Source organism: Echinops telfairi, unplaced genomic scaffold (assembly GCF_000313985.2).
Source record: "Echinops telfairi isolate 266 unplaced genomic scaffold, ASM31398v2 ScPeMD7_7400;HRSCAF=8409, whole genome shotgun sequence".
NCBI lineage: Eukaryota > Metazoa > Chordata > Mammalia > Afrosoricida > Tenrecidae > Echinops > Echinops telfairi.
Window position 1 is genome coordinate 2,229,445 of NW_022111300.1, and position 24,544 is coordinate 2,253,988.

The 24,544-nt window shown below is 43.1% G+C and overlaps 1 protein-coding gene and 1 pseudogene across 2 annotated transcripts in view; one reads left to right on the top strand and one right to left on the bottom strand.

Annotated features, from left to right (window-relative positions):
• Positions 1–24,544, top strand: part of DLGAP1 (DLG associated protein 1) — a 931,603-nt gene that overhangs the window by 505,237 nt on the left and 401,822 nt on the right. The window lies entirely within an intron of this gene.
• LOC101663606 lies at positions 15,885–16,601 on the bottom strand (annotated as a pseudogene).

The following is a 24,544-nucleotide window of genomic DNA, read 5'->3' on the forward strand; positions in this document are numbered from 1 at the left end:
GGATGCTCGGAATTCCCAAACTTGATTCTTTTATAACTTCACTGTGAGGTCAGATTTTGTCTTCTTGTACCTTGGAGAGGCCATGCATTTACCTGTCAGGTATATTCTGAACCAGAATCCCACTCGTTAGTTATGTGAGCTCGACATAGCTGTGACAGTGAAATATTTAGGAAGTTCACCAACTTTATTATAACAAATTATTATTGCAGATCTGAAGGAAAAGATACATTTTTCTCTAAAGGTCTATTCTTTGACCTCATAATTACCTATGAAAGGACGATTGAGTCAACTGTCTACTATCATAATTGATACAGAGCAATCAGGATGTCAGCTTAAAGGTGGCTGCCTGGGTCCAATGTATTAATAATGCTGTCAGGGACTGCTAGTAGAGCGTAAACTAAACCCCTGTAATAGAGAATCATTCAGATGAGCGGACTTTTGAAATCCATCCAAAAGTTACCAAACTCAATTGTGAATGTGGAAGTCAATATCATCTTTATTATCCTCTTAGATTGTTTTGGATTTTCTTCCAGTACATAAGGCTCATTGCAGATAATCCAAGTTTCTGCAAAACCCTTCTTTGATGTTCTTTACTCTTTATTTAAGTTCATTTAAAATATTGGATAGTACTATTATGTTCCATATTCTCCACTTTCTCTTGCTCCAATATTTCATAAAATTATTCCCATGCATACTAATGAAATGCTAATTAACCACTTAACAGGGTCATATAACTAACTGAGAAGGAGAAGAATCCACTCCAATTAAGCTATACTAATTTAATCTCATTTATATTGTTGAAGATCATTTTAGATTAATAGATGAATCAAATGGATCCTTCTGTTTCTTAGCTTTACCTCGCAGTGAGCCTACCTGTCATAAGATGTACTGCTTTTGCATTATCTTGTCCACCAGTACACAATAATAAAAAACAAAACACGTTGCTCAATAGTTTAAAAGGATGGGGTGCCACTTTCAACAAGTGTGACATTCATCCAGGGATTGTTTCGCACCTTTTGGCCCAGACTGAATAGGAACTCCGGTGGTATAGTGGTAATGTGTTGGGCTGCGATCCACATGGTTGGCAGTTTTAAAAAAACACCCAACACTCCAAGGGAGAGAGACTAGGCTTTTCTATTCCTGTAAACAGTCGCAGTTTCAGAAACCCACGGGGGGGCTTCACGGTGAGTCAGTCAGTATTGACTAGATGGAGGTCATGCGGGAAGAAGGAAAGAGCCGTTTGGGGGGGGGGGGAGCAGGAGAGAAAGGGGAACTGAGCACTCTGCTGGTGAGAAGAAGTCATTGGAGGACGAGGTATATTCTCTAGTGGATAAAATAAGCGGGATTTTTTTTCTAGCATCCTTAAATTTCCCAAAGATGGGGACTATGTTGTAGCATGGATCCCAGGCTCAGGACATTTAACACCATTTCAAGAGAAGCAATGGCTTGAGGGTGAGAATAGGACAGGAAAGTCCTCAGAGCAGGGTAGAAGGCTCAGACTCGAGTCCATCTCGGCTGGTGACCCCAGGGCCGGGCAGATGAGACCTGTGAGAGGGCATGTAGGCATTGTTAGCAGTCAAAACCTCCTCCGATTCATGCGACGTCTTTGCCCTCAGCCTTCACATCAGGCCTGCAGGAGGGGACGCCCCATGAGACATTGGGTGGTAGTAACATCAGTGAGCACCCAGAGAAGTTAGTGTACTGTATGAGAAAGGAGGAGGTGGCAAGTCAAGACACAAGCACAAGGAATAAAAGCCCAAACCAAGTCACAACACAGAGTCAAGGCCACCTCAGAGTTTCCAATACTTAAATCTTTACTGGACCAGACAGCCTCATCTTTCTTCTGAGTAGTGGCTGGTGGGTTTGAACTGGCAACCTTGGGGATAGCAGCCCAATGCTGAACCAATATCACCTAGGTGCAACCCCAAATTTTAACACTTGAGGGATACACCTACGAGATTGGGAAAGTTTTCCTTTAACTGCACCAGAATCCAGAGAAGGTAGGGAATATGTTTTTTATTTTTAAAAATGTGTAATTGGAGGCTGGAGGATCATATCCAGGGATGGCACAGAGGAAATCTCCCTATTTAGTGAAACGAGGGCACGGGATCTCTAGGGTCTCGTTAAAATCAGGTAGTCTAGTTCAGACAGGCCCAATGCCACGTATGGTTGTGTACATTTCAGTTAAAGTTAAATATAAATGAAATTGCAGTTTCTCGGTCTCTGCAGCCACATTGGGACTGGTCAAGGCTGCACGTGGCTAGTGGCTACTGTATTGACCAGTATCAAGCACAGAACATTGCCATCATCACAGCCTCTTGGATTGGATGATTGCTCTATTGGATTTTTATTGTTGTGGTGGTTGTTAATATCTTGATAATAAATCTACTAGATTTGAGATAGCTTTGTCGTTGTCAAAGGTGCCCTGGTGACACTATTGGGTAAGCACTGGATTGCTAACCCCAAGGTCAGTAGTTCAGACCCACCAGTTGCCCTGTGGGAGAAGATGAACCTGTGTGCTACGTCATAGATTGATAGCCTCAGAAACCTTCTGTAGACTTGCTATGAGTAGGCATCGACTTGATTGCAGTAGGTTTGGGTTTTTGTTCTGAGAGACAATACTCTTTCAAGATGTCACTGTTGTGAGTAGCTTCAAAAGTAGCCAGTAGGACCTTCCTGGGTGGCCCACTGGGAGCAGGGGCACAGCGAGGATGAGCGCTGCCCTTGCAGAGTGCCTGTTGCTCTACCTACACTCACTGTGTGGCATTCAACCAATCATTGAACCGCACTTCTATTTCTGTTTGCAAAATTACTTACCTGGCCAAGCTGTTTGTGCAGTGTCAGATTACCCAAAAGACCAAGGCAAGCAAGGATTCACTAATCGGTAGTGAACAATTTCATAACGTCTCCACCACATCAAAGAATCTGCTTCTAGGTATAGCAGGTACCTGTGTCTATGCCAACCCCACAGCACCTTCCTACAGAAAGCCTCCTGTCAAACTTACAATACTGATAGGGAGAGGGTAGCCAGTAATCAAGGTAAGCATGGGTTTACTTGTGCTTACTTACTAATCTGCAGTGAACAACTTCACCCTTTTTAAAACCAGAAGATATGTTGAAATCCATGTAAATTGATTACTAAAATTTAGTTTAGTGATAAACTGAAGTAAGTCCGCACTGACCTCGCTTATAGAAGAACCCAGTTTTCAATAAGTACAACCAACGTTTCATGAGAGATAAGAGAATGGCCTGGGATCGTGCCCCTACCTCACATTTGTATCAGGCTGACCAGTGGGGACCTAACACAGGATTTCCATTCATTCGCTTGGGCTTTGAGCAGTAATTGCTGGAGCACTCTCTAGGACATTAGTCCTCATGTGTGAACCCCTTCCAAGTGTCTGAAACGTGTGCAAAACTCATATTTATTGGTAAATGACCATGCCTTGGCACCACTAGGCACTGCATCTGAATGCAAACAGATTCCAAAACTGGTGAAGCGTAGGGAAGTCTGTTCCCACCCATCACACAGCTGGTTCCATTCACACGGCTCTCTCCCCACCAACAAGAACCATTGACATATTACCTGACAGATTCCTGCCTGTCTCCCATTCGTCAGCCTTTGATCAAAAAGACAAGGAGCTTTCTGAAGATGCCCTTGGGGGATTCCCTATGGATTACCCAGAGTAGTATTTTACTGGACCCTATTCACTGAAATTGGCTGAGTCTCAAGCCCTTGCACCACGCAATGAAAGGCAAAGTTTGGATTTATGGGCACCAACGTGAAAGTTAAGCACCCCAGGTGGTTTGAATCCACCCACTGCCCTATGGGAGAAAGATGTGCAGTCTGTTTCCATAAATGTTGACAGTCTTGGACTTACACACTGTGGGGCTGTTCTACTCTGTCCCAGAAAGTCATGATGGCTCAAGAGGGTGAGTAGTAATCTGCTGTAATAATAACCAGGATATGCACTTTTTAAAAATATCATTTTACTGGGGGCTCCTACAACTCTTATCACAATCCATAAATACATCCATTGTATGCCAAGCACCTTTGTACATCTGTTGCTCTCATCATTCTCAAAACATTTGCTTTCTAATTAAGCCCTTAGTATCAGCTCCTCATATTTTTCCCTCCCTCCCCATTCCTCCCTCCTTCATGAACCCTTGATAATTTATAAATTATAAATTATTTTGTCATGTCTTACATTGTCTGATGTCTCCCTACACCCACTTTTCTGTTATCCGTCCCCCAGGAAGGAGGTTATATGTAGATCCTTGTAATTGGTTCCCCCTTTTTACCCCACCTTTCCTCCACCCTACTGGTATCGCTACTCTCACCACTGGTCTTTAAGGGACCATCTGTCCTGGATTCCCTGTGTTTCCAGTTCCTATCTGTACCAGTGTACATCTTCTGGTCTAGCCAGATTTGTAAGGTAGAATTGGAGTCATGATAGTGGTGGAGAGGAAGCATTTAAGAACTAGAGGGAAGTTGTATGTTTCATCGTTGCTACACTGCATCCTGAATGGCTCATCTCCTCCCCATGGCCCTTCTCTAAGGGGATGTCCCATTACATACAGATGGGCTTTGGGTCCCCCACCTGCACTCCCCATCATTTACAATTATATGATTTTTTTGTTCTCTGATGCATGATACCTGATCCCTTCAACACCTGTGACCACACTGGCTGGTGTGCATCTTCCATGATGGCTTTGTTGCTTCTGAGCTAGATGGCCACTTGTTTACCTTCAAGCCTTTAAGGCCCCAGATAATATATCTTTTGATAACGGGGCACCATCAGCTTTCTTCATCACATTTGTTTGTGCACATATTTGTCTTCAGCGATCGTGTTGGGAAGGTGTGCATCATGGAATGTTAATTTAATAGAAAAAAGTGTTCTTGCATTGAGGAAATACTTCAGTGGAGGCCCAATGTCCATATGCTGCCTTAATACTAAACCTATAAATATATGCACGTAGATCTGTTTCCCCACACTCTTATATAAATATATTTACATAAGTACATGCCTGCATTTAGACCTCTATAAATGCCCTTTGCTTCCTAGTTCTTTTCTCTATTTCCTTTTACTTTCCTCTTGTCCCACTATCATGCTCAACCTTCATTTGGGTTTAATTAATTCCTCTCAGTTACATTGCCCTTGCTGAATCCCTACCAGGCCTCTCACACCCTCCTTGGCACTGATTTTGGATCACTAATTGTTCTCTTGTCCCTGTGTTGGTCAACATCACCTCCTTTACCCCACCTTCCCCTCTCCCATGTCTCCCCAAAACCATCAGTCCCATGTTTTCTCCTCCAGACTGTTCATCAAGCCTATCTTATCTAGATAGACCTACAGAGATAATTATATGCACACACAAAAAAACAAGACATAGCAAAAAAAGCAGCAAAACCTAACATAACAACGATAACAACAAAATCCAATGACCAAAAATAAATAAATAAGCAAAATTTTAAAGAAGAAAAACCTGTAAATAATTCAAGTTCTGTTTGTTGACCTCTAGGAGTGTCCTCCAGTCGAGTCCCATGGTATGCCACACCCTGGCCCTAAAGTCTATCATTCGCACTCCCTCGGGACCTCCCCGCTCTGCCACATGCCCTTAGTGTTTTGCTTCGGTGTGGTGTGGTCAGACCAGGCCAATTCAAACACTGAGTCTCCAGTATTACCCACTGTAGGGCTATAGGTCAGGGAGGGACATCTTGTCTCATAGTAGGGCCAGTCATACAGTCCACTCTGTTTGTTGACTGTTCTGAGCAGGGATATCATCCTCTAGGCTTGGTGGGCCAAAATGTGGTCCACTCTCTCTTCTTCCCACTTCATTTGCTCCCGTGTGCTCTCATCAGACATGTCTCTCTCCCCAAGCTGCAGCTTCAGTACTGTCCTCTAAAGTAAATTCTTCAGGGGTTGTGGGGGGTGTTGCAGGGGCAGTTGTTCGTGTAGTTGGGATTGGGGCGGGGCCCTCAGACCCCTCCACTGGCTTCCCACTCCGTGCTGGCATGCTGCATTCACATCTTGGAACAATGGGTTTAAGTCTGGTCCCTCTTTCCCTGTGGAGATATAAAAATACCCTTCCCTTGGGTGGGTTGGTGCCCTGTTCCCCTGCAACACATTTCTTTTTTTACCCACACCTCCTTTTTAGTTGGTTAGCATATGTACTCCTGGATTTGGTCTGGTCCTTGCCATACTACCTGGACCTCATCCCTGGAATGTTTGTATAAAGTAGCTTTTTCCCTATACCCCTTTTGCTTAAAAAAAAAAAATTATATAAACTTACTTCAGCCGGCTCATATTATACTCATCCTTTTGCACTTGGCTTACTTCAGTTAGTATAATTTCCTCCACTTCTTCCCATGCAGCGATATACTTCATGCGTTCATCACTGCTTTTGAGTGATGCATAGTACTCCATTGTATGTGTGTACCAGTTTTTTAATCCATTAGTCTGTTGATGGAAATTCGGGTTGTTTCCATCTCCTTGCAATTATGAACTGTGCCGTGATGAACATTGGAGCACAGATGTCTGTCTGTGGTTTGTTTCTTGCTTCTTCATAGTTATTTTAATTGCATTTCTCTCATGGCTAATGATCAGAAACATTTTCTCATATGTTTATTGTATCCATTCAAATTTCTGCCCCTGTGAAACTTCTGTTCAGGTCCTTTGCCCACCTCCTCAATGGGAAGTTAGTTTTTCTCTTATTGTAAGCTTGGAAAGTTTTGTAGATTTTAGTAATAAGACCTTTGCCTGATGTGTCATTGCTAAAGATCTTTTCCCAGTCGGTGTGTTCTCTTAATACTCTTGGTGAATTATTTCGATGTACACAGGTAATTTATCTTCAGCATATCCCACTTGTCTATTTGGGGCTCCTCTGTATTTGTAGCCTTCCCTATTTCCGATAGTCTATGTATTCCCTGTGCCAAAGTTCTCAGGTTTGTCCCAAGTCCGTCATTAATGGTCCTAATTGTTTGAGGTTTTACCTCAAGGTCTGTGATCCATCTTGAGTTTAATCTTGTGTATGGAGTGAGGTAAGGGTCTTGCTTCATTTGTCTGTAGGTAGATGTCCATTTTTTCAAGCTTCCCATTTGATATTTTGGGGGCCTTTATAAAAAATCAGTTGTCTTTATGCTGATGTTTTTATTTGGGGGTCTTCAGCTCTTTTCCATTGGTCTGAATATCTGTCGTTATACCAGTACCACACTGTTTTGACTACTGTGGCTGTATAATACATGCTAAAGTCAGGTAGAGCAAGCCCTCCCACTTTGTCCGTCTCCTTGAGGAGTTCTCTGCTAATTCTGGGCTTCTTCCCTCTCCATATGAAGTTAGTAATTATTTTTTCCAATTCTTTGAAGAAGGATGGTGGTATTCGTATCGGGATACCATTGAACTCATATTGTACCTTGGTCAGAACTGACATCTTTACTATATTGAGTCGTCCAATCCACGTGCATGGGATATTCTTCCATTTGTTGAGGTCACTCTTGGTTTCTTGTAATAGTGTTCCATAATTTTCCTCGTACAAATCTTTCCTTTTTTTCAGTCAATTATATTCCTAGATATTTCAATTTGTGCTTGGCTATTGTAAAGGGTACTACCTTTTTAATTGTCTCTTCTGTGATCTTGTTTGATGTGTATAGCAGACCAATAGACTTCTGTTTGTTGATCTTGTATCCCTCCACTCTGCCATATTCCTCTATTGCTTTCAACACTCCACTTGCTGAGTAGGGCTTTTCAATGTATACAATCATATACAATCATATGAATACCTTTGGTGTCTTTTCTTTGTCTTATGTTGTTAGCTAGGACCTCCAGTATGATGTTAAATAGGAGTGGGGACAAGGAGCATCCTTGTCTGGTCCCTTTTGTAAGTGGAATTGTTTTAATCTTTTCTCCATTGACTACCATGTTAGCTTTTGTTTTTTCATATATAGTTTGCATAATATTGAGGAATTTTCCTTCTTTTCCTATCTTCTTGAGTGTCTTAAACAGGAATGGGTGTTGGATGCTGTCAAATGCTTTTTCCACATCTATAGATATTATCATGTGGTTCTTATCATTTTTCCTGCCAATGTGGTGAATACTAGTGGTCTTTCATATGTTGAACCATTCCTGGGTCCCTGGAATGAATCCCACTTGGTCATGATGAATTATTTTTGTATATGCTATTGTATTCTATTGGCCAGTATTTTGTTAAGGATTTCTGCATCAATGTTCCTTAGGGATATTAGTCTGTAGTTCTCAATTCTTGTGGGATCCATGCTCGCTTGAGGTATCAGAGTTATACTACCTTCACAGAAAGAGTTTGGGAGTTTTCTGTCTTTTTCTATGCTCAGGAAGAATTTGTTTAGGATTGGTGTCAGTTCTTCCCTGAATGCTTGGAAGAATTCTGCTGCGAAGCTATCTGGCATGGGGGATTTTTTTGTTTGTAATACGTTAATAACCTTGTCTTTCTTCCATTGTTATGGGTCTGTTGAGGTTCTTGCCATCCATCTGGGATAATCTAGGGAGGGATTGTGTTTTCAAGTATTTGTCCATGTCTTCCAAGTTGTTGAATTCGTTAGAGTATAGACCTTCATAGTACTGTGAAATTATCTTTTTTATTTTATTAGGGTCTGTTGTAATGTCCCCTGTTTCATCCCTCATCCTTGCAATTGACATGTGTACCTTCCTTTTTGTTAGGCTTGCCAGTGGTCTATCAAGTCTGTTAATCCTTTCAAAGAACCAACTTTAAGCTGCATTATTTTCCATAGTTTTCTTGTTTACTCTCTCCTGTATCTCGGCTCTGATTTTTATTATTTCTATCCTCTTGCTATTCTGTTGACTCTGCTCTAATTGGTGTATGTTTTGTGCCAGCATATCAACCACAAGTCTCTCTTCTTTTTTCATGTGTGCATTCATTGCTATCAGCTTTCCTCTAATAAACACCTTTGCTGTATCCCAAAGGTTTTGGTACATCATATTTTCATTCTCATTGGTTTCTAGAAACTTCCTGATTTCATCTGTGATCTGGGTCAATATCAACTCCTTTTGCAATAGAGAATTATTCATCCTCCAATTGTTTGTCCTTGTTTTCTTCACCATCCTTCTGTTGATTTCCAGCCTTATGGCACAGTGATCGAAGAGACATCTATATAATCTCTATGTGCTTGAATTTTCTCAAGTTCGACTTCTGTCCCATCATGTGATCTTTGAATATGTTCATGTGGGCTTTTTGTTCATTGCCATTTGCTTGGTATATTTTCCCCCAGCCTTTAATTCTCTACCTGTTTTTGTCTGCAAGCTTGAGATGTGTCTCCTGTAGGCAGCAGATCGATTGGTTATGTTTTCTGAGCCAATCTGTTAGCCTCTGCCTTTTAATTCCTGAGTTCAAACCATTGATATTCAGTGTTATTACATCCATCTGTGGACCCTGTGGTGTCATCTTGTACCTTTTGTGTTGGGTGTTTTCCTGCCTACTAATCTTATCCATTTGGGTTGTGTGTGTGTGTGTGTGTGTGTGTGTGTGTGTGTGTGTGTGTGTGTTTCAATTTTGCCTTCTTTCCACTATTGAGCCAATGCTATCTTTGGGACTGTTTTCTCTTTGTCCCCCTATAGGTGGAGTTGTTCTATGTAGTGGTCTCTTATTTGCCTTCAGTAAGTGTTGATCTTCTGCCCATACTGGATCAACAAGGATCTTTTGTAGGGCTGGGTTCCTTTTTATGTATTCTTTGAGTTTTTCCTTGTCTGGGAAGACTCTTACTTCTCCCTTTATCTTAATAGATAATTTGGCCGGGGATAGTATTCTAGGGTTCGCATTGTTGTCCTTCAATTTTTGTTGTCCTCCATTCCCTCCTCTTATTCATTGTGTCCACTGATAGGTCTGAACATACTATTATTGGGGTACTTTTGTCTGTGACTATTTGCTTTTCCCTAGCTGCTTTTATGATCTTCTCCTTTTCCTCATAGTTGGATAATTTAACTGTTATGTGTCTTGTTGACTTCTTGGGATTCAGTCTGGCTGGTGTTCTTTCAGCTTCCTGAATGGTTGTCTGGTTTTTATTTATTAAGCCAGAGAAGTCTCCTCTATGAATTCCCTCGCTATTTTCCTTGTTGACTTCTTTGGTGTGTCTTGTTCCGGTAGCCCAATTATTCTAATATTGTTCTTATTCATAGCATCAGACATGGTTCTCGGGTTTTCTTTAGCTTCTCTGATCATCTTATTTGACTCCTTTTCCCATTTGTTGAAGTCTGCATGGTTATCCGCTAGGTCACCGGTGTGATTCTCCACCTCCTCAAGTCTGTTGGCATAGTCTGTCAATTTGCCGCTGGATTTTGTTATTTCATCTCTTAAGTCTTGTATTTCCCTTTGGTGCGTTTCCTTTATCTCCTCTATAATTTCATCCTTTTTCTGCATTACTTCCCTCATATCCTGTAGGACTCCAAGCATCATACTGAAAATTTCTTTCTTGTGGCAGGTTGGTTATCTGCTTCTTCTATGCACATTGTTAGGTTCATGATTTCTTCCAATGAACAATAGGTTCACTGTCTTCTATTTCTCCTGCTTTTTCGTTGAGGCTGTTGGGGCTGGTTGCTGTTTAACGTGTTGATTTAGAGGAGCCTGGAGCCATCTTCCAGAGTGGAAGAGCATTGGGCTCTCTCTTGGGGGACTCATATGAGTGCTTCTACGAACTACCTTCAGGTAGCTGTACTGGGGGTTTGGGCTACCGTTGTATCTTCCTGTAGTTTCACTCTTACCCTAGCTGACCAGTATTCCATTATTTGGAATGTGAGTTGGATAGTCATCTCATGGGACACTGGTCATGTGGTTGTGGGCCTATGAGGGTGCTGTTTCACTGGCTGATTGCTAAGTGAGCTGCACAGTGCTTGGAGCACCTCATGTGGTGTGTGGCATTTCCCTCTGCAACTGGTGTTCTGAGGAGGGTATGTGGGTGTACACCCCTTGGTGTAGAGCACTGTAGCTGGCAATCAGCATTATCCTAGTCAGAGAGGTCACTATGGAGGTTGGGCAGATGTTCCCAGCATCAAGCACCACCGGTGGTGGGCAGGAATCCCCCCAGTCACATGTAGGGCCTCGGGGTTTAGGTTGGAGTTCCCCCAGCTGTTTGAAGGGGTATTGAGGAGGACTGGCATGATTTCCCAAGCTGTGTGTAATGCCAGTAGATGCAGGTGGGAGTTCCCCAAATTGGGCCTGCAGAGTTGCCCTAGGTGGAGGGGAGTGGCCTGGAGGTCAATAGTGCCTTGTGAAAGGAAAGAGAGGGAGATGAGACGAAAAAGAGAGAAAGAAGAAAACAAAAAAATGGAGCAAAATATACTAAGCAAGCTAACACCCCCCCCCCCAAAAGTTCAAAAACATAACAAAAGTAAAAACATTCAAAAAAAAAGAAAACATGAATCTGCTCACACTGTGGCAAAAGAGAAAGAAGGGATATAACAAGAGGAGAAAAGAAGAAAAAGTGAAAGAAGAACAAAAACAAAGAAAGAAAAAATAGCAAAGGAGGTAAAAAATAGATAAAGAGATAGCTGAGCCCCATGCCATGCTCTGTGCAGCACTGCCTCATGCCATGGGCAGCACTGTCACAGGGTGCGGGCTGTAGCTCTCCCTACTGGGTGGGCGGAGTTGCCCTAGGCAGAGGGTAGGAGTCTGGAAACCAGAAGTGTCATGTGGAAGAAAAGAGAGGGAGAGGAGAGAAACAGAAAAGCAGAAAGAGAGGATAAGAGAACAAAGAGGGAGAGAAGAAAGAAGGAAAAGCAAAAGAAACAGAAAGAAGGGGGAAAACACAACTGTGCTCACTAAGATTGCTGTGATGGTAAAGAGAGAAGAAACATTGAAGGGAAAATTAAGAATAAACAGATAGCTGACCCTGATTGCTTGAATGTGAGGCCTGAGGGGTTTACACCCTGCCCCAAGATGGCAGGTTGGTTTGCCCTTTTAATGCAGGGAACCAGCGGTGTTGGGAGAAATTACCCTAGTTGGCAAAGATCACCTTAGAGGTCCGACAGAGGTTTCCTCAGCAGCAGAGAGCACTGTAGAGGTCTGTCACAGCTGCCTTGTGTGTGTGCAGCACTCCCACAGAGGGCAGTCTGGAGTTCCTCTGCTATTTGGGTTGAATTGTGCTAGTCAGAGGGTAGTGGCCTGGAAGCCAGTAGTAGTGTATGATAGGAAAGAGAAGGAGAGAAGAGGAAAAAGAGAGACTAAGAAGAAAAAAGAAAGAAAAAGAGAAAAAAAATCCTTAACCTATTGAGACAAACTGCAGTGGGAGAGATAGAAGGGCGAGAGAATAAAGAAAGAAGAAATAGAGTGGTAAGTAAGGAGATAACTGAGGCTTGATCACCTGTCTGTGGGACTGGAGGAGTTCCAACTCTGCCTCAAGTGGGGTGGTGTGCCCACTTGATGTAGGGTCCCACAGATGCTGGGTGGGATTACTCTTGAAGGCAAGATCACAACAGTGGCCATGGACCAGTTCTCACAGCAGTATTGAGCACTGGAGTTCAGTGGTATACCTGCCTTGGGCTGTATGTAGCACTACAGCACAGGTGGGGACCGGGGTGTTCCTTCAGCCCTGTGCAGGGCTCCAGGACAGGCAGGACCTCCCCAGCTATGTGTAGAATCACTGAGAGGGAAGCTGGGTTTTTTGTCCTATCTAGACTGCTGCGTCCCTACTAGCTCAGAGGATTTATTTAATTTTTTGTTTTATCACCCCCTGGCCAGCTAGAATAGAATTAAATTAAATTGGCTTCCTGGCTCAGGGCTCTAGATCTGTGCTCTGTTAGAAACTTAGACTTGCTCCAGAGGGTCTTTGTTATCGTAAAAGCCTCCAGGCACTGTAGCAAAATTCTGGCATTCCTTAGTATGGGCTCCCTTTTTTATGCTGATTTATGTTAAGGGACTCCTTCTATTGTGCTTCCTTGGAGTTGAATAATGAGCCTGGGATTTTCAGTTTTTACCAAGAAAGCATATTCTCTCTCTTTTTTATATTGGGCTTATGAGGTGCCCTGATTTGGGGGCTGTCAAGCTGACCCCCAGAGGGGGAGATCCAGCTAATCAGGGAGGATGTTTTCTTCTCGGCCAACTGGAACTGAAATTTGACCCCTGGACTATGACAATCTGCTTATTTTCTCCCACACTGGGACCTGCCTCAGGTAAATTTCTGCTTTTTCTTCTACTCCAAATTATGACTACCCGCCAAACCCACTACCCAGGCTATGGGCTCAAGGCAACTTACAGTGCAGAGAGGTCTGGTGTGGGGTTCTCCCGTGTCTAGAATTATGTCTCCTTTAGGGTGTCAGCCTTGGGAAATCGCTACTCGCTGTGAAAGAGTGGAGGTAGATCTTCAGGTGGAGCCTGAAAGCCCAGCATGCTGAACCTAGAGCAATTTAGTACTTTCCTGGTTCACTTTGTGAATGGAGATTGCAAAAAAAGCAGGGTTTAGGACAGACCTTAGTACCCTAGTTCTAATTTCAGGACTCTGCTGCCCAGTATCCTTCACTTTACCTCAAAATTTTCTGGTCTGGCAGCAGGAGCTCCATGTCGATAAGTCTTAACTACATGCCATCTTCTCCACCTCTCCAGGATATGCTTTTTTATTTTTTTAAATCATTTTATTAGGGGCTCATACAACTCTTATTACAATCCATACATACATCAATTGTGTAAAGCACATTTGTACATTCATTGCCCTCATCATTCTCAAAACATTTGCTCTCCTCTTAAGCCCTTGGCATCAGCTCCTCATTTTCCCCCTCCCTCCCCACTGCACCCTCCCTCATGAACCCTTGATAATTTATAAATTATTATTTTGTCATATGCTACATTGTCCGACGTCTCCCTTCACCCACTTTTCTGTTGTCCGTTCCCCAGGGAGGAGGTCACATGTAGATCCTTGTAATCGGTTCCCTCCATCCACACCACTCTCCTTCTACCCTCCCAGTATCACCATTCTCACCACAGGTCCTGAAGGGATCATCTGTCCTGGATTCCCTGTATTTCCAGTTCTGATATGTACCAGTGTACATCCTCTGGTCTAGCCAGATTTGTAAGGTAGAATTGGGATCATGAGAGTGGGGGTGGGGGAAGAGGAAGCATTTAGGAACTAGAGGAAAGTTATATGTTTCATCATTGCTACACTGCACCCTGAATGGCTCATCTTCTCCCCAAGACCCTTCCATAAGGGGATATCCAGTTGCCTACAGATGGGTCTTGGGTCCTTTCACAATTATTTGATTTTTTGTTCTTTGATGTCTGATACCTGGCCCTTCGACACCTTGTGATCACACAGGCTGGTGTGCTTCTTCCATGTGGGCTTTGTTGCTTCTGAGCTAGATGGCCACTTGTTTACCTTCAAGCCTTTAAGACCCCAGATGCTATATCTTTTGATAGCCAGGCACCATCAGCTTTCTTCACCACATTTGCTTACGCACACGCATTGTCTTCAGCGATCGTGTTGGGAAGGTAAGCATCAAGGAATGCCAATTTAATAGAGCAAAATATTCCTACATTGAGGGAGTATTTGAGTAGAGGCCCAGTGTCCATCTGCTACCTTAATACTAAATTTATAAATATATGCATATAGATCTATTTTCCCATCATCATATATAAATATATTTACATACATACATGCCTTTATTTATACCTCTATAAATGCCCTTTGCTTCCTAGCTCTTTTCTCTATTTTCTTTTACTTTCCTCTTTTGTCCCACCATCATGCTCAGCTTTCATTTAGATTTCAGTAATTCCTCTTGGTTACATTACTCTTGATCAAGCCCTACCAGGCCTCCCACACCCTCCTCACCACCAATTTGGATCACTTGTTGTTCCCTTGTCCCTGGGTTTGTTAACACCACTTCCTTTACCCCCACCTTCCCCTCTCCCATGTGCCCCCAAAGCCATCAGTCCTGTTGTTTTCTCCTCCAGATTGTTCATCCAGCCTATCTTATTTAGACAGATCTGCAGAGATAATAACATGCACAAAAACAAAACAACAAAAGAAAAGAAAACAAAACAACAAAATAACCCAATGACAAAAATAAAACAACACAACAACAACAAAAGAAAAGCCTGTAGTTAGTTCGAGGACGGCTTCTGAGCCTTTAGGAGTGTTTTCCAGTCGAGTCTGATGGGGTGCCAAGTCTGGCCCCCAAATCTAATTTTGGTATTCCCTGGGGACTTTCTTGCTCTGTTCCCCTTGCTGTTCTGTTGCATACTGTTAGTGTTTTGCCTCGGTGTGGTGGGGTCAGTTTTGGCACAATTCCTACACTGTGTCTCCCATGTTGCCTCCTGTAGGGCTATGGTTCAGTGAGGGATGTTGTGTCTCATAGTAGGGCCAGCCATATGGTCCTCTCTGTGCATTGACTGCTCTGAGTGGGAATATCATCCTCAAGGCTTGGTGGGCCAGGATGTGCTCCACTCTCTCTCCCTGCACCCTCTTGATTTGCTCCCATGTGCTCAGATCAGACATGTCCCTCTCCCTGAGCTGCAGCCTCAGTGCTGTCCTCTGAAATACATTCTTCTGGGTGGAGGAGCAAGTGTCCACATAGTTGGGATTGGGGCTTGCCAGGATATGCTTTTTTGAGGTAGTCTTTATTTTATTTTATTTTATTTTTTTTAGTGGAATTAGATTCAGCACAAGCTTGCTTAGACCCCGTATCTGTTCACTGACACTTCATCAAAAGCTGTATCTTCTCTCTCTCTCTTTTTTTAGAGACAGATAGTTCAGAATATTTATTAAATGGTTGAGTTACAAGATGGATACTAATGGAAAACTTAATTTTTTCCACTCATAGTGTAACATGAAGCTTCTAAATGAATAAAGTTTACATTCAAATTTCATATATATATGTATGTATATATGTATATATATACAGGCCTTGTTAAGATTATATCATAGCATGTGAAGCACTGGTGAGGTCTGTCACCAGAGATTTTCAATTGGGTGATTCCATTGAGATTTCTCATCCGATGATTGTACTGCAGCAAGTGAGCATCATTGATGGCAACCTTGAAGTGGCTCCCTTCTTGAATTTTAAATGGTTTTCCCATTTTGAAGGGAAGCACACTCTGTCTTTCTTCCTTCCCCCACATGTTCTCCTGTTTTGTGTGACAAACAATGACCTTCTTGTTGTCCTCATTGAGCCGTGGGTTGAAGTGGAAGGTGACATCATTTCCTCTAGTGAAATCTAAAGTAATTCTGTTGGCGTTGGGTTTGACTGTGCCCAGGATTGTTATTAGTATGCGGGGCTTGACTCCTTCTGGCAAAGGCAGATTATAAGGTACTGTCATGGGTCCAGTGGCAGTGTCAAAGGGGGCAGCAACTTCAGGGTAAGCTCCAGGAACACTGGGTTGTCTGGGAGGTGGGTAAGCCCCAAATCTACTCAGCTGCCCTGGATAGGCTCCAGGTGTGGTAGGGCCAGGATATGCACCAGGTGGTCCTCGGTAAGCAGCCCCTGGGGGTCCCTGGCTAGGGTAGGCCCCTGGATAGCTGGCCCCAGGTTACCCGCTCCTACCAGGCTCGTTTCCCCAGGTGCTAGGCCATCCTTGATGTTGGGGTTCCCAGACCCCAGAAAGGCATCATTAAGCGAAAAACTGTCCACCATTTTCCTGGTTCCAGTCTGCGATGCCTGTTCCTTCTCCTGGTGCTCCAGGAGGGTGGCGGCTTGGTACCTCAAATACACCGGGCCCTGCCCTACCTCACCCAGGCGGGGCTCAGAGTGCTGCATTTTCTCTTGTTGTGCTCAGAAACCAATACTCTTTGGCATATGAGGGGCCTGGAAAGAAAGATATGGTATTTTTTCTGCCGATCAAGCCAAGAAGAAGAAGAACCATTTGTAGCAAGCCAAATGGGAAGGCTTTCTAAGGCAGAATTCCTCATGCAGGTCCTCGGAGGAGCATTGTCAGGGATGTTATTGATCAGGCTGAACAGCTCAGAAGCAAAGTGAACTTGATGGTCCTTTTGACAGGCCAAATAGCCAGCTTACTTTTTATTAAGTCCTACCTTAAAATCCCTCTTTGGTGGGAGGGAAGATAGGAGGTTAGGATGGGGTCCCAGGGCACAAAGACAGGGCACATCCATGCATCTAATGCAAAGATTGTTAACCTTGGGGGCTTATACTCTTAAGGCCTGCAAGAATGGACTTCAGGGAATCAGTAAATTCCTGAAATTATGTTAAACACTGGGAAAAGGGTATATTTGTGTTTTTCTTTTCTTGGCGGGGTGGGGGATGGGCTTCTTCACTTTTTATGTGTGTTCTCACATGAGAAAAAGGCACACAGAAATTTAAACCATGATTTTAAAAAATTGCTTAGCTCCCCCCACTAAACAGTAAATGTTATGATTTTCCATCTTCCTTAGAATCTTCTTGGATGATCGATTCAATTCAAGTATCAAAAACTGAAAATCTACTATATACTAAGGTTGTAGCCAAGAGATGAGGGGACTCAAAGAACTTGTCAGCAGTTCTTGTGCTCAGAGAGTTTAAATCATTAGATAAATAAAATTCACAATGCAGTGAGAAGAAGCATAAAGAGAGCTGAACCAAGGCAATGGAGTGGGGAGTAGTCAAGCCGGGGTTTCAGGGAAGGAAGGACGGCTGGGGAGGCAGGGCTTCGGAGGAAGCATCATGGGAATTGTGGAGTCTTGGAAGCATGGACAGCATCTCTAGGGAGGCTGGTTGGTAGAAGGAGCCCTAGCGGTGAAATGAGCTATGAGACGGGATGCTAACTGCACAGTCAGTAATTTGAAGCCCCTCCAGAGGACAAAAATGAGGCTTTCTACTCCTATAAAGATTCACAGTCTCAGAAACCCCCGGGGGCAGTTCTACTCTGTCCTGTAGGGTCTCTGTGAGTTGGAATCCGCTCCATAGTGGTGAGTTTTAGTGTGTTGGGAGAGTGTGTCCTCAGTATATCCCACTGTGAGGTTATCTCTCAGGTCTTTCAGTTCTGTATCTCCAGCTTCTAATAAGTGATCCCCCCCACCACCACCACCACCACCACAAAAGAAAACTTCCAAGCCCACTGCTGCCAAGTAGATTTTGACACCTCATGACCCTGTCAAACGGAGTAGAGCTGCTCCCTAAGTACAATGCTGCTGCCTACAGATTTGCAGGTCAAAGCACCCACCCTTCCACGGGAGAAAGAGCAGGCTGTCTGCTCCTAAAGATTGACAGTGTCAGAAACCCTATAGTGTTGCTATATATTAGCATATTGACCCCATGGTAGGGGGTTCTGTTGAACTACCAAATTTTCATTAACAGCCACTCACTTAACCGCTGCACCCCTGGAGCTACTAACCAAGTACCCAACACACTGTATGGGGATGAATGGCAGGAAAGAGAGAAGGCACAAGCAAAGGAGGGAGGGAAGAGAGCTAGACTGCACAGAGCCAAGGAAGTTATTTCAGGACCCAGCTAGTTCAGCAACTTGCAGGAGAGCAGTTGGAGAAGAGATGAGTAAGGTGAGCGGACTGTTAAAAGAAATGTGTCCAGTGGGGGACAGCCAGGAAGGAGTCTGAAGAGAAAGGGATATTTATAAAGCCATTCAAGGTCATTATATGCGTTTTCTATTTCTGCACGAACAAAGCAATGTAAACTTGCAAAGTGTCAAACATTTACTTATCATCTCAGTTCCATGAGTCTGAAGTCTAGGTACCTGGCCCAGGTGGGTCCACTAGCTTCCAAAGGCTGAAATCGGTTTTCAGTGGTTATACTCTTCAGACAGGCACAAGAAGATTCAGCTTCCAAAAATATCCAGGTTGATGGTAGAATTCAGGTCCTTCTGGTTGTTAAGACTGAGGTTCCTGCTTCCTTAACATGTGACCCCTTCAAACACCCCCAAACCAACCATTGCACATCAGGTCCTGACCATTGCTACGAATCACCCTGATTGCTTCTGCCTGCTTTCTCTGACTTCCTTTTTGGCTTTCAACCAGGAGAAAGCTCTGTTTGTAAAGTCTCGGGTAGTGGTCTGCCCAGATTAAACCAGAATATTCTCCTCTCCTCTGGTCGGTAATTAGAAACTTCAGTTACATCTGCAAAGTCCCCTTTGCCAAGTAGCATAACATATGAGGGGGCTTCAGAGTTAGTGGGAAAATTCCATTTTGCATGAACTCTGTGAAATCCTCTTATGTAATAACAACAAGAGGTGACTATCATGGGAGCCAAAATTTTGTCTACTGTAATAACCAAACCAAAAAATCTCCCTGTCTAGAGAGGTTTGAGGTGCTGGACCCAACCCCAAATATATGGACAGCGACCCCTCCCCCACAGAAGAATTTACTTCAGAGGACAACACTGAAGCTCAGCTCAGAGAGAGGGATATGTCTGATCAGAGCCCACAGGAGCAAATGAAGGGGGAGGAAAAGGGAGTGGAGCACATCCTGGCTCACCAAGCCTAGAGGATGGTATCCCTGCTCAGAGCAGCCAATACACAGAGAGGACCATATAGCCGGCCCCACTATGAGACACTACATCCCTCACTGACCCATAGCCCTATGGAGACAATACTGAAGATGCAGTGCAGAAATTGCACCCAATCTGATCATACCACACCGAGGCAAAACCCTAAGGGCGTGCAACAGAACAGCAAGGTGAGTGGAGCAAGGAAGTCCTGAGGGAATACCAAAAATAGACTTTGGGGACAGGTGTGGCACTCCATCAGACTCGACCAGAAAGCACTCCTAAAGGTCAACAAACAGACCTCGAACTGTTCACAGGCTTTTCTTTTTTCTTGTCCTTGGTTTTTGTTGTTGTTGTTATTGTTTTGTTTTCTTTTGATGCTTTGTTTTTCTGTCTTGTTTTTTGTGCGTATTATTAGCTCTGCAGGTCTACCTAGATAAGATAGGCAGGATAAACAATCTAGAGGAGAAAACAATGAGACTGACGGTTCTGGTGGAGGGGAGTGCATTGGGGGTGGGGTTAAGCGGTGTTAACAAACCCAGAGACAAGGGAACAACAAGTGATCCAAATTGGTGGTGAGGAGGGTGTAGGAGGCCTGGTATGGCTTGATCAAGAGCAATGTAACTGAGAGGAATTACTGAAACCCAAATGAAGGTTGAACATGGTAGTGGGACAAGAGGAAAGTAAAAGGAAGTAGAGGAAAGAACTAAGAGGCAAAGGGAATTTACAGAGATCTAAGTACAGGCATGTACATATGTAAATATATTTATATGTGATGATGAGGAAATAGATCTATGTGCATATATGTATAGGTTTAGTATTAAGGTAGCAGATGGACATTGGGCCTCCACTCAAGTACTCCCTCAATGCAAGAACACTTTGTTCTATTAAAATGGCATTCCATAATGCTCACCTTCCAGACACAATCACTGAAGACAAAGCGGGTGCATAAGCAAAAATAGCGAAGAAAGTTGATGGTGCCCGGCTAACAAAAGATACAGTGTCTGGGGTCTTAAAGGCTTGAAGATAAACATGCAGCCATCTAGCTGTGAAGCAAGAAAGCCCACGTGGAAGAAGCACACCTGCCTGTGTGATCACAAGGTGTCGAAGGGACCAGGTATCAGACATCAAAGAACAAAAAGTCATATCATTGTGAATGAGTGGGAGAGCAGAGTGGAGACCCAAAGCCCATCTGTAGACAACTGGACATCCTGTTACAGAAGGGTCACAGGGAGAAGACGAGCCAGTCAGGGTGCAGTATAGCAATGATGAAACAAACAACTTTCCTTTTTTCTTTACTGCTTCCTCCCCCACTATCATGATCCCAATTCTACCTTACAAATCGTGCTAGACCAGAGGATGTACACTGGTACAGATAGGAACTGGAAACACAGGGAATCCAGGACAGATAAACCCCTCAACCAATAATGAGAGTAGCCCAATACAGGAGGGTAAGGGTAAGGTGGGATAGAAAGAGCGAATGGATCACAAGGATTTACATATAACCCCCTCCTGGGGGACAGACAACAGAAAAGTGGGTGAAGGGAGATGTTGGACATGAAAAAATAATAATAATTTATAAATTATCTAGGGTTCATGAGGGAGGGCGTCAGGAAAGGAGGGGAAAATGAGCTGATATCAAGGGCTCAAGTACAAAGAAAATGTTTTGAGAATGATGAGGGCAACGAATGTACAAATGTGCTTGACACAACGAATGTATGTATGGATTATAAGAGTTGTATGAGTCCCCAATAAAATTATTTTTTTTTTAAAATCCCTCCCTGCCATTGAGTCAATGCTGACTCACAGCGACCCCCTGTGAGAGTCTGAGACTGTAACTATGGATGGGAGTAAAAAGCCCAGTCTTTCTCCTGCGGAGCTGCTGCTGGTCTCAAACTGCCAGCCATGTGGATCACAGCCCAACGCGTAGCCATTATACCACCAGATCGTGTGTGTACCATAATAATTACCAACCAATCATATGCTTGTGAGTCTTTAAATCTATAGATATACAGCAAACTAGTCAGGAAAGTACCTCTACCAGATTTGTGCAGTTCAAAGACCACGAAGTTAATTCTGAGAAGAAGAAAGACAGTTTTAGAGCCAGAAAGTTTTGTTCAAATCCTACATTTTACCAACTTTGCCACTTTGATCAAGTTACTTAACCTCTGCCATAATCCTTTTATCTGAAATATGGAGACAATAACAATAGTGAGAATTTAATAAGTTAATACATGTGAAAGGTATTAGATCAGTGCTTCAAGGGAGGCATTATAAAACACCTCAATAAATGTCATTATTGCTCAGCCTAGAAATAAAATTATGGCAATGCAGATTACCATAAAAGAACCGATTTAAGAGATATCACAGAAGTTACTGTTAGAGATGACAAATTTATACATTCAGACTCTTGACCAAATGGAATTCTAAACATCTGCATTAGTTTCCTATCACTGCTGTAAAATATTGCCACTAGCTCAGTGTTAGGTCCTTTTTCAGGGACTGGTTCCTCCTGATAACATGTCTACATTGTATGAGACAGCATCTTGCTATCCTTGCTTCCATAGGTCATTCTGGCTGTTCTCCTGCCAATACAGGTTTGTTCCATCTTCTGGCAGTCCACGATTTGTTCAATATTCTTCACCAATGTCATCATTCAAAAGCATCTCTTCTCCTCTTATTCTTTGTTCATTCTCGTTGTCATAAGCAGGTGAGGCAAGTGAAAACGCCATGAATTTGGTCAGGTGCACCTTTCATCGCCAGGTGACTGACTTCTTTGCTTTTTAAGACTTTAAAGTGGTCTTTTGAAGTAAAGTTGCCCATCATTTGATTTCTTGACTGCTGCTTCCTTGGGCCTGGATGGTCAATTCAAGTTAAATAAAATCAATCCTTAACAACTCTAGTCTTTCTCTGCTTATCTTATTGTTTACTGTGTAGTTGTATTTTTTTTTTCTTTCCATTGAGGTGCAGTCCATAGTAGAGGCTGTATAGTCTGTGTTCTTTATCAGTAAGTGCATCAAGTCCTCTTGGCTTTCAGCAAACAAGGTGGGGTCATCTGCATATTGCAGGTTGTCAAATGAGCAGTCCTCCCATCTCACTGGAGGCTTCTGGGAAGAATCTGTTTCCTTACCATTCCCAGATTATACAACTGACTGTATCCTTTGGCCCATGGCCTCTAACCACCTTTAAAGCCAACAATCACATCATGCTGATCCCGATTTCTCCTATGATCCTCTGCTTCCCTCTTTCATTTATAAGGTCCATTGTGATGACATTGAACCCACCTGCATGATCTAGAATAGCTTCCTTATGTCATACTTAACCAAATCACATCTGCAAAGTTTATTTTGCCATGTCAGTTTACTGTCGTCCTTAGGTGCTGTCGAGTCGGTTCCGACCTACAGTGACCCTCTGCACCATAGAAGGAAACACTTCATGGGCCCCACCATCCTCACAATGGTTCCTATGCCTGAGCGCATTGTTGCAGCCGCTCTGTCAGTCCATCTGGTGGAGGGCCTACCTCTTTGCACTGCCCCTTTGTATTGCAAGTCCTCGGTATTAGACATTGAACATTATTGAGAGGGGGTACCATCCCGACTGCCAAATCATCTACTACCTAAGAAAGCATATGTGTTTAAACTAACATCATTTTTAAAGCTTGGTATGTGAAATCATCCATTCAGTGTATGTCTACTGAAAGGAATATATATCCAGTGGTTTCCAGAAACATCTATTTTGTAGAGATTGTTTGTTGTTGTTAGGTACTGGAGAGCCAGTTTCCATGCATACAGACCTGATGTACAACTCAATGAAACACTGACCAGGCCTGCCCCAAGTCATAATCCTTGTTATATTTTACCTCATGGTTGTAGCCACTATGTCAGTCCATCTCCTTGACAGTCTTCCTCTTTTTCTCTGACCTTCACTTAACCAAGCATAATGTGCTTTTCCAGGAAGTGGCCTCTCTGATAACATGTCCAAAATATGTGACACTGAGCCTCATGGTCCTCTGTTACAAGGAATATCCTAGCTGTACTCCTTCCAAGACCGTTTTGTGTGTTCTTCTGATTGTCTTCAGTCCTTGCAATATTCCTTGCCAACACTATAATTCAATTCAAACTAATCAACTCTTCTGTAATCTTTGTTATTCATTGTCCATCTCTCACATGCATATGAGGCAATGGAAAATGCCGTGACTTGTGCCAGGCCCACTTCAGTCTTCAAAGTGACATCCTTGCTCTTACACATGAAAGAGGTCTTGTGCAGCAGATTTGCTCAAATACATGTGTGATCTCTTGATTGCTGCTCCCATTAGCATTGGTTGTGGATACAAGCAAGATGAAATATTTGACAACTGCAATCTTTTCTCCATTTATCATGATCTTACTTATTAGTTCAATCATGAGGAGTTGGTCTTCTTTACCTTGACTAGAAATCCATACTGTAGGCTGCAGTCCTCGATCTGCATCAGCAAGTGATTCAAGGCCTCCTTGCTTTCAAAAATCAAAGTTGTGTCCTCTGCATATCTTAGGTTGTTAATAAGTGGGTTTGAACCACTGACCTTTTGTTTAGCCCACTGCCATTAAATCTCTTCTGACTCGTGGCAGCCTTAGCCCAGTGATAATTCCACATCTCTATCAAAGCATTCACCCTTAGATATTATTAATTCACTATTCCAAAAATTCCAAACTCACTGCCATTGAGTTGATCCCAACTCCTAGAAATCCTATAGCACAGGGTAAAACTGCCCCTGTGGATTTCTTTAATGTAGTAGAAAGAATCATCTTTTTCCCACAAAGGGACTAGTGGTTTCAAACTATCGACCTTTGTGGTTAACAGCCCAACATGTAGTCAATCAACTACCCTATCAACTCTACTCACTATTAGATATCATTAATTAGGAACCATTTGATTGACTTTCAAGTAATTTTAGTTGGTATTATATATTATCACTAAGAAAGCTGATGGTGCCCGGCTATCAAAAGATATAGCGTCTGGGGTCTTAAAGGCTTGAAGGTAAACAAGGTAAACAAGCGGCCATCTAGCTCAGAAGCAACAAAGCGCACATGGAACACCATATCAGCCTGTGTGATCACGAGTTGTCGAACGGATCACTGAAGACAAATGGGTACATAAGCAAATGTGGC